General features: G+C 40.7%; 1 non-coding gene across 1 annotated transcript; it reads left to right on the top strand.

Moving 5' to 3' along the window:
* Positions 1–2,829: 2,829 nt before the first annotated feature.
* On the top strand, positions 2,830–2,936 carry LOC141603908 (small nucleolar RNA R71). Its single transcript, XR_012525744.1, has one exon. It is a non-coding gene; the product is annotated as a small nucleolar RNA R71 (small nucleolar RNA).
* Positions 2,937–8,974: the final 6,038 nt, after the last annotated feature.

Here is an 8,974-nt window from a genome sequence, read left to right as displayed (position 1 = left end):
GAGTCGGAGAAAAAGTGGAGAGAAGACTCCCTCAATTCCGCAAAACGACCAAACACAGCAGGGGAAAGGTCGTGAACAGGTACAGCAGCGAAAGTGGTCGATCGACCACAGCAAGCAGTCAATCGACCAGAGTGAACAGGAACAGAAGCTCCTAGAATTCGCAGCTCAGTCGATCGACCATAGGAGGCAGTCGATCGACTGGAAAACCTGCTGTAAGTTGTGATTTTCTTCAAATTAGCTCAATAAATTGAGCCAACATGGTCTATAAACCTGCAGATACACATAATAACGCGCCCAAAATTGCGAAAAACACAAAGTAACAGTCTAAAGTATTTAAAATCCTAAGCAAACTTATTAAAATGCGAAGTCTCGCGCACACGTAAAACGGTAAATAATCTTAAAAAGCAATAAAATGAATGTTTTTGAAAAAAAGTCTTAATCAACTAATAGTTGATCAATAAAGGCCACGGAATAGCCCACTTGCTTGGCTTCTGGCGACTAGAGGTAGCCTCAACAGTGCTCATATCTTCAGCGGGGCCCTTAGCAATTCCATCATCCGCAGAACTCAACGGTTCAACAGCTTCAACATCTTTCCAAGCAATGACCTCTTCTGGCTCATCAAAATCCAAGTCGAACTCCGTCACTTTGACTGGCTCCTCATCAGGCTCCTCATCTGTGCCATAGCTAAGACATCATAAGCCGCCTCTTTGAACGATTGGCTCCTTCACAGCAGGAGCAACATGCGACTCTTCCTTCCCCAAACCAGCTCCTGCAATATCCAAAACAGAAAAATCTTCCTCCAATTTGCTCCCAATCTGGGGCGGAGGTGTTATAGTAGAAACAGGCATAGAGGCGGGCATATCAGGAAGCACAAAATAGCATTTCTTTTCAGAAACCGTATTACAAGTTACCGGCCACATGGGGTCTTTCTTCTTAGCTGTCTGGGCAAAGACAATGGAATGTTTCCCTACTTTAAAGGTCAATGTCCCTGAGTAAACATCTATAACTGAACCAGCAGTGTGCAGAAATGGTCTACCCAGAATGATAGGTATGTGAGCATCTTCGGGCATATCAAGCATAACGAAGTCAACAGAGAAAAAGAACTTCCGTATTTGCACAGGAATGTCCTCAAAGACTCCTATAGGCTGGACCGCAGAACGATCAGCCATATGTACTGTCATGTTGGTAACTGCAAACCTAGTCAATTTCAACTTCCTAGCAAGACTCAAAGGCATGACACTAATACTGGCTCCTAGATCACACAATGCCTTCTCAATTGAGAAGGTGCCAATATTACATGGGACTGAAAAACTACCTGGGTCTTCTAGCTTATGGGGTGCAGTATGGGTCAAATAAGAACATGACTCCTCAGTTAGTGCGACAGATTGCACAGTTTCAAGTGACTTTTTTTTGGACAAAAGTTGCTTCATAAATTTCATGTAAGCAGGCACTTGATTAAATAATTCCAGAAAAGGAACTTGTACCTTTAAGCTACGAATAACATTTTTAAATTTTTTAAATGATACATGTTCCTTCGTCGGCACTAATCTCTCTGGATAAGGGGCTGTAAGAAGTAACTTAGCCCTCTCCTCCAGGTCTCTCACACCGGCGTCAGTGGACTTAGGATGAAAATCCACTACCTTCTCCTTGTTGAAGCTCGACCCTTCTTCAGACCGCCTCAAAAATGAACCATTAATCGTCATCAGGTCATACTTTGGAACCGGGACTGACCCATCAGCATTTGGGTCTTGCCTTAATATTGTCGGAGTCGTCGTACCCCGAAACAAGTGGTCCCTCAAGTTATTAGACATTGGAGGACGAAAAGCTTCATGATCAGCAGCGCAGTCAGTCGATCGACAGGGTATGTCAGTCGATCGACTAACTTCTACAGGAACAGTAGCTGTGTCACTTCGCGGACTGGTCGATTGACTGGGTATGTCAGTCGATCGACTGACATACCTGCTGATCGTCTTTTTCTTGCTATTATTCGTTACAGCCTTCTTCTTACTTAGTTCCGCCTCATCTTTTTCAGTGGCTTCCTCGACCATAGCAGGCCCCTCAAGGAAGGACCCACTCCTTAAAGTAATAGCATTAAGGGTCTCCTTTTGATCCGGCTGCGACGGTAAATGCCCCGGAGCTCGAGTTGCACTCTTGCTAGCCAATTGAGCAATTTGGCTCTCCAACATTTTCATCTCGGCCTCTCTAGCTTGAGATTCCTTCAGCAACAAATTTTTCAACTTGGCAAAATCGGAGCCATGGGACTGCTGCTGCTGCTGCAGGACATACGGAGGCTTTTGGTATGGTTGCTGCTGCTTATGAGGGGGCACATAATTCTGCTGCTGCTGCTGCTCTGGGGGTGGAGTCGGATTTTGGACATTTTGGCTACTCCACCTCAAGTTTGGATGAACATTCGGCTCAAAATAAGTGTTTGTCTGCCTATAATGTTGAAAGGCAGCACAAGACTCAAAGGAAATGCTGCAGTTGTCTGAAATATGTCCTTCTCCTCCACATCTCTTGCAGACCAAAGGACCGTCTGAAACAGCATTCACATGATAGATCCCTCCTTTTGAAGCTCCTCCCAACTCGTACTTATCAAATCTCGCCGTAAGAGCCTCTAATGCAGCTACAGAAGGGGATTCAGCACTTCTCCTTTGATTTCCCCTGGAATTTCCATACTCAGCTTTGTGGGTGGCCAACTCATCGATAATTTTCCACCCCTTAGTTTCTCCAACATTCTCCTGGAATCTGCCACTAGCTGCAGCATCCAGGATAGCCCTCTGATCGTCGTAAAGCCCATTATAAAACTGATTGCATAGGCTCCACTTCTCGAACCCATGGTGCGGACTACTTCGCACTAGCTTCTTGAAACGGACCCATGCCTCATGAAAATTCTTATCATGACCCTGTTTAAAACTCGTGATCTGAGCTCTAATGGCATTGGTCTTCGAGGCGGAGAAATATTTCTTGTAGAATGCTAGGGCCAGCTAATTCCAATCAGTGATCCCATTGGCAGCTCGATCCAGGTCCCGGTACCACTCCCTCGCTGCATCACGAAGTGAGAATATGAACATCGTCTCCTTCACCTGATCCGGATTCACATCTGTTGGTGGGGGTATGGAACAGCAATAGTCAATGAATGTCTCCATATGTTTGGCTGCATCTTCAGTTCCAGCTCCCCCAAATTGGTTCCTTTCAACCAAGTTGATATAAGACAGTTTCGGCTCAAGTTTTCTATCCGTCCCTGGTAATGCGAATCCCTTGTAGAGATTCTCAGCTGTCGGCTCAGAGTGACTGGCTATACTTGCCTCTTCAGCCATGTCTGGAGATGTGACGGTTTCAGCTGATGAAGTAGATATAGGTGATGAAGGTGGATCCTCGTCAAACAGCTCGTTCTTGTAGTAACTAGACAGAGTACTCAGCTCTTCCTCTGTCGGCAATACCCTAGATGATCGCCTCAACTCACGCAAAGTCTTCTCAATCTCTGGATTGAACGGTAGTAATTCACCACCTTGTGACCTGCGCATAAGAAGAAACTACAAGTAGAATATGAGAATAGTTTAAGGAACAGATGTCCCTTAAACTAAGAAAAAGGCTAAAAATAAAACAGCTAATAATTTGATGCTTGTCGTTGTGTGCACCAAAGATAAATTTATAGTTCCAAACTACTACTATAGCTAGTGGCAGTCAGGGTCGAACCACGGAGAGGCGATGCAATTATTAGTCGTCTGATTTTCGTCTAAGTAACAAATGTGAGGGGGGGATTTGATTTGAGTTGGTCTATACTAATGACAATGAAATTAAAAGAAAATTAAAGAAACATATTAAATCAAGTATTAAAAGAGTGCTAAGATGGTCGGTTCACTGTAGTTTTGGCGGCAGTACATTAGGTAGGTCTAAAACAATCACGTGAGACGGGAAAATAAGAAGTCCTCTCGGCCCATTCTTACAAGTAGAATCTTTCGATCTCGCTACGGGTCCCTAATATCACTAATTCTAACTTTCGTCCTGAAAAGTGACTAACAAGTCTAAATTAACTCATCTCTCGTTCTCATTAATTTAGTCGTCTTAATTAGGTGGTCTATTTCCCTCCCCTATCTTTCGATCTTTATTGGGTCGGTCAATTCCTAGGCATTTAACTAGTCGTGTGCACTCGATTCGTCAAAAATAGAAATTAAATTAATTAAAACGAAGCATATCTCACGTGGCAAGTCGATCGACCAGGCACGCCGGTCGATCGACCAAGGCGCGATCTAGGTCTTCCTATTCTAATGCCGCCTACACTACAAGTTCCCCTACATCTTAACACGATGAATTTAGCTACTCATACTCGTGATAAAAAGAGCAATAAGATTATCAAATAAAGCTAACGAATTCATACTTAGATTAATTGAACAAACGATTAACATAAAATGATAATTTGGCTTCCGGGAAACTATTCTAGAAATTCTAAACTATGAACGAACAAAGTAACAAAACTGAACTAAAGAATAGAAGAATACCGAATGGAAGTAGGAGAGAAGAATTGCAGAACCAAAAGATCCAAAAACCGAATGCAAAAGTAAATTGTATTGAGTACGAAACAATCTTGAGAACCCTAATTACTGACGATAAAAGACTTCCTCCTAACTTCATAAAGTCAGGTTACGTTATATAGGAATATAACGTAACACTTATTCCTAAACCTAATATACAATGGGCTTCGGAATTCTCGTTCTATTTCTTTAATTTGCGCATCAGCTCGTGTGATGGTCGATCGACCATACAAGGCAGTCGATCGACTGGTCTGCACTGAACAGCAGCTTCGGTAAGTCGTGCTCTGGTCGATCGACCATAAGAGGCAGTCGATCGACCGAAGTAGTTGGTACTTGGCTCCAAAAGTCTCGTCAATTCATCTTTCGGGCCTCGATATGCGCACCAAGTTCATCTCTCGAGTCACTACTTCATGTCAAATACAATGCAAGGTACTCGGGGATGGATTCGGCTCAATTTCCGCTGAATTCTTCACATTTCTGCAATATTACACAAAAACACGAAAGTAGACGGTTAAAGGGAATATAGTAGAATAAACTACACATTTGAGCTCTGAAATGCGTGTAAAAGAGGGTGTAAAACATCATATTTTAGACACGCATCAATTACAATAATTACAATTACAAAGGATTACAGTGGTTTAATTGATTTACGTCAAAAATACACTTAAGACGGAATTCCGAAGATGAAAATAGAGGAAAAATAGTAGGTTAGTAATAAAATAGGTCAGATTAGAGGCGATATTACGATTATTAGTTAATTAAACACGAAATTAGAAACTACGTCAAGGCGAAAACGAGTTCAGGGACAGAAATCACCTCAGAACAGGCACAGCATATGCTGTATCCCTTCGAAGAGGCACAACTCCTCCTGCGTCTGTCTGGAGCTGAGCTCTGTCTGTGAAGTCAGAACCGCAATCCGTTAATGTTCGTTGGTAAGTTTATGATCTATTATTGATTGGGAACTCGAGTAAAAGTGTTTTAGCCGTTTATATACATCTGGAACCGTCATAAAAACGATAAAAAAAAAAAATTAAACGAATTAAGACTTTTTTTTACGGGGGTTGGAACTAATTTAATTACTAAAATTGGATTTAAGACGGTTCGAAAAAGAAACAAACAAAATAAAAAAAGCATGTACAAAATACGAATCCCAGAAACTTGATATGGACAAACCGAGTTCCTAAAATCCGGGTTTGATTTAGTGACAAAAACCAGCGAATATCGAATTATAAGGGATTTAGGTCTAAATAAAGCGTTATGATTAAGAGAGAATTATTAAAAGATATTTATGTACTGAAGGACGAAAGAAAATAAGAAAATAAGACGAAAAAAGGGGCACAGTATACGTTGCGACTCTTCGAAGAGGCGCAACTGCTGCTGCATTTTTTCTTAACGTTTGTTCTCTGCTGTTTTGTAAAAACGAATTTAAAAAAGGGTTTTTAAAATTCGTTTTAAGTATACTTTTGACGTAAATCTTACATTAATTGGTACAAAAAATAAAAACACAAATTAAAAGTGGGATTTACACCCTGAGACTTACATGTTTGATGGAACGAGATTAACTAAGTTAACGTTAGTGATTGCTCGACTCGAATGTATGTAGAAAGTGCCCTCGTTAGAGGATTTTAGATTAAATGACTGATTGATGTGTAGTGGTTAAATTGGTCGGTCATGCAACGTGACTGGTACTCAGAATGATCTGAGCTTACGTGGTCGAAAGCTTAGAGCATTGTCTAGAATGCAAAGGGAGAAGAAAAGGGCGGACACTCGCGAGAAAAATATGGAGACCGGAGGTCTCTATTTATACCGAAAAATGTGGAAGAGTTTTGGAATGACACAAACTTTGGAAACAAATCACGGAAATATTCAGTAAACAGCCAAATAGGGCTGGGGAAGAGGCGCAACAGCTGCTGCGGTCTTTCTGGTCTAGTTTAAACTCGTCGTCAAAATTTACCAACCAAAACAATATTTATAACTTCAGAAACTACTCTTAGTAAAGTGGTAAGTAAAGGTCGGATCCCAAGGGACGGGTATTGATGTAGGATTCTCAATCGTAAATGGTTGTGTCTTATGGTGTCACAATTTGGGTTGACATAAGATTGGTCTAAGCTAATTAGCAAGGTGAAAGGAAAGTAATGAAAGCAAGCAAGGCAATTAAAATGAGATGTAAACAACTGATTAAAATCACTAGGGTGTCATGGGTTCATAGAGGATTCATGGGAGTTGATCATACAAACATGTTCTCAATTATATAGCAAGCACTTATTGTTGTGATGGGATCGAGTTGGTGTATAAGCTTATAATCCCTAAGAAGGTTTGGGTCCTGGAGCCGAATCGATTAGATTATTGTACAACACCTACAAGTCGACTTAATCCTTCCTATTCAACTATATGCATGGTCTAATGAGGCTCGAGTTGGTGTATAAGCTTACAAGCCTTATTGAAGAGATAGGTGATGGATAAAAAATGCAAGGATTCATAGGCTCGCATTTCATCAAACATAACATGTGCATAAGTTAAAATCATAACAAGCAAGCAATTTAATTATGAAAACACATTATATTAAGCATGAATCATTCCCCTTGTTTGTTTCCCCTACTTCCCCATTAACCCTAGCTAAGGAAACTACTCACTCGTGATCTTGGAAAACATGCTAACAAGGTTGTCAATCAAACTAACAAAGCTAAACATGATGAATAAATGAAAGTAATTAACAATGATTAAAACAAGGGTAAAAGGGATTATACCTATGAAGATGATTCCAAGTAATAATGCAAAGAATAATAGAAGTACTTCATGATTGATGGAAGGTTGTCAATCTCCCAAATAAACCCAAATAATCTTCTAATTACCCAAAATAAATGAAGAACAACAGAGAAATTAAGGAAAGATTAAGATATAATTAATATTGATAAATTGTATTACAACTAAATTAGGACTAATTTGAGGGTATTAGGATGAGATTACAACTTGATTAAAACTTAATTCAAGCTTGATGATAATCTAGGTAGTAGAAAGGGGCATTTATACTAAATATTAGGTACAAAGATTAGGGTTACTAAGGGCTTAAATGACTATTAAGACCCTTAAGAAAAGTTGAGGAAATGCTCCTCTCGAAGAAAATGAGCATATCCATGTGCTAGTCCTGCCACGATCCGTGCGTCTTGAGCTATGGTATGGGCTCTGACTTGCGATCCGAACGGATCCTAGGAGAAGACGCTCGGCTCCATGGGCTGCAATCCGCTCGTCTTGGCCGAAAAACGCCCGGATGTTGATGATGGGAGACACCCGGATCGTGTCTGGTCCACTCGGATCCCTGGGCAGATAGCTTCTCTTCTTTTCCTCCTTCACAATCCATAAGGATCATCTCGGGGATGCAAGTATCATTTCATCATTTCCCATTTCACTTTATTATCTACTTAGGCTTTCTAGTGTTGCCTTCTCTTTGATGCTTAGTCATTAGATACGATCCATTTAGCTCCATTTCACCTTGTAAATGCAAGGTTAGCACTCATTTCCTACCAAGGGGACAAAACCTCAAAGAATATGCAAAATGGGGAACCAAAGATAGTAAATTACCCAATTATCTACGATAAAGCATGGGAACGAGGCTAATTCGGGGACTAAATGTGCTCAAATATGAGTCACATCAAACATCCCCAAACCGAACCTTTGCTCGTCCCGAGTAATGAGGTGACTAGAACTAGACCTTTATTTAAACAGTTCTAATATAATAGCCGATGTGAGACAATTAGCGGGTCTCACTCCGCCCCTTCAACTCACAAGAAGACAACCATGAGGTAGGATGCCTTCTTGCAAGGCAAGGTGGGGCTTGCCAAAATTGCGATACATCCAAGCATTAAGCACACAAAAACAAGTAATGGATGCATCTACAAAAATGAATAGCCACTTTCCTCATCTAAGTGGCGGAAATTATCTACAAGGGAAGCAATCTAAGGGTACACACTCCATTATAGATACGGTTTCTTCAAGCTACTAAGCCTAAGAGGATACCAATAAATCACCTACAAGTTATGTCAAGCTAGGGTACCTTTTGTCCTCAATCGTTAAATGCTTTTGTCAAGAGTAGACTCCTTATGGTGTTAGAAACACTAGAGGATCGCGGAATTCCGCTTTTTGCCTAGACAAGAAGAAGGGTCGTCCCCGCTCTACCATGCACAAAACTAGATTTGATGGATAAAAGGGATCAATGTATTTTGAGTTTCATGTGGGAGTTTGCTTTTATTATTGTTGTTATTCCACCCAATTTCTTGTGGCATTTGACATTTTTGAGAACAATTTCTTTTTGCCATTTCTTGATGTTTGGCATTTTGATGCTTGACAATTTCAACTTTTTGCATTTTCTTTTGAACATTTTCAAAGTCACCCAAATTAGTAACGAGGGTGCTTATATTTGAAGCATAGGAGTCTATTTTTGTACT

The sequence above is a fragment of the Silene latifolia genome, chromosome 9 (genome assembly GCF_048544455.1).
Source record: "Silene latifolia isolate original U9 population chromosome 9, ASM4854445v1, whole genome shotgun sequence".
Lineage (NCBI taxonomy): Eukaryota > Viridiplantae > Streptophyta > Magnoliopsida > Caryophyllales > Caryophyllaceae > Silene > Silene latifolia.
Note: the sequence above shows the minus strand (reverse complement) of the source record. Positions and strands in the feature narration are given on the sequence as shown.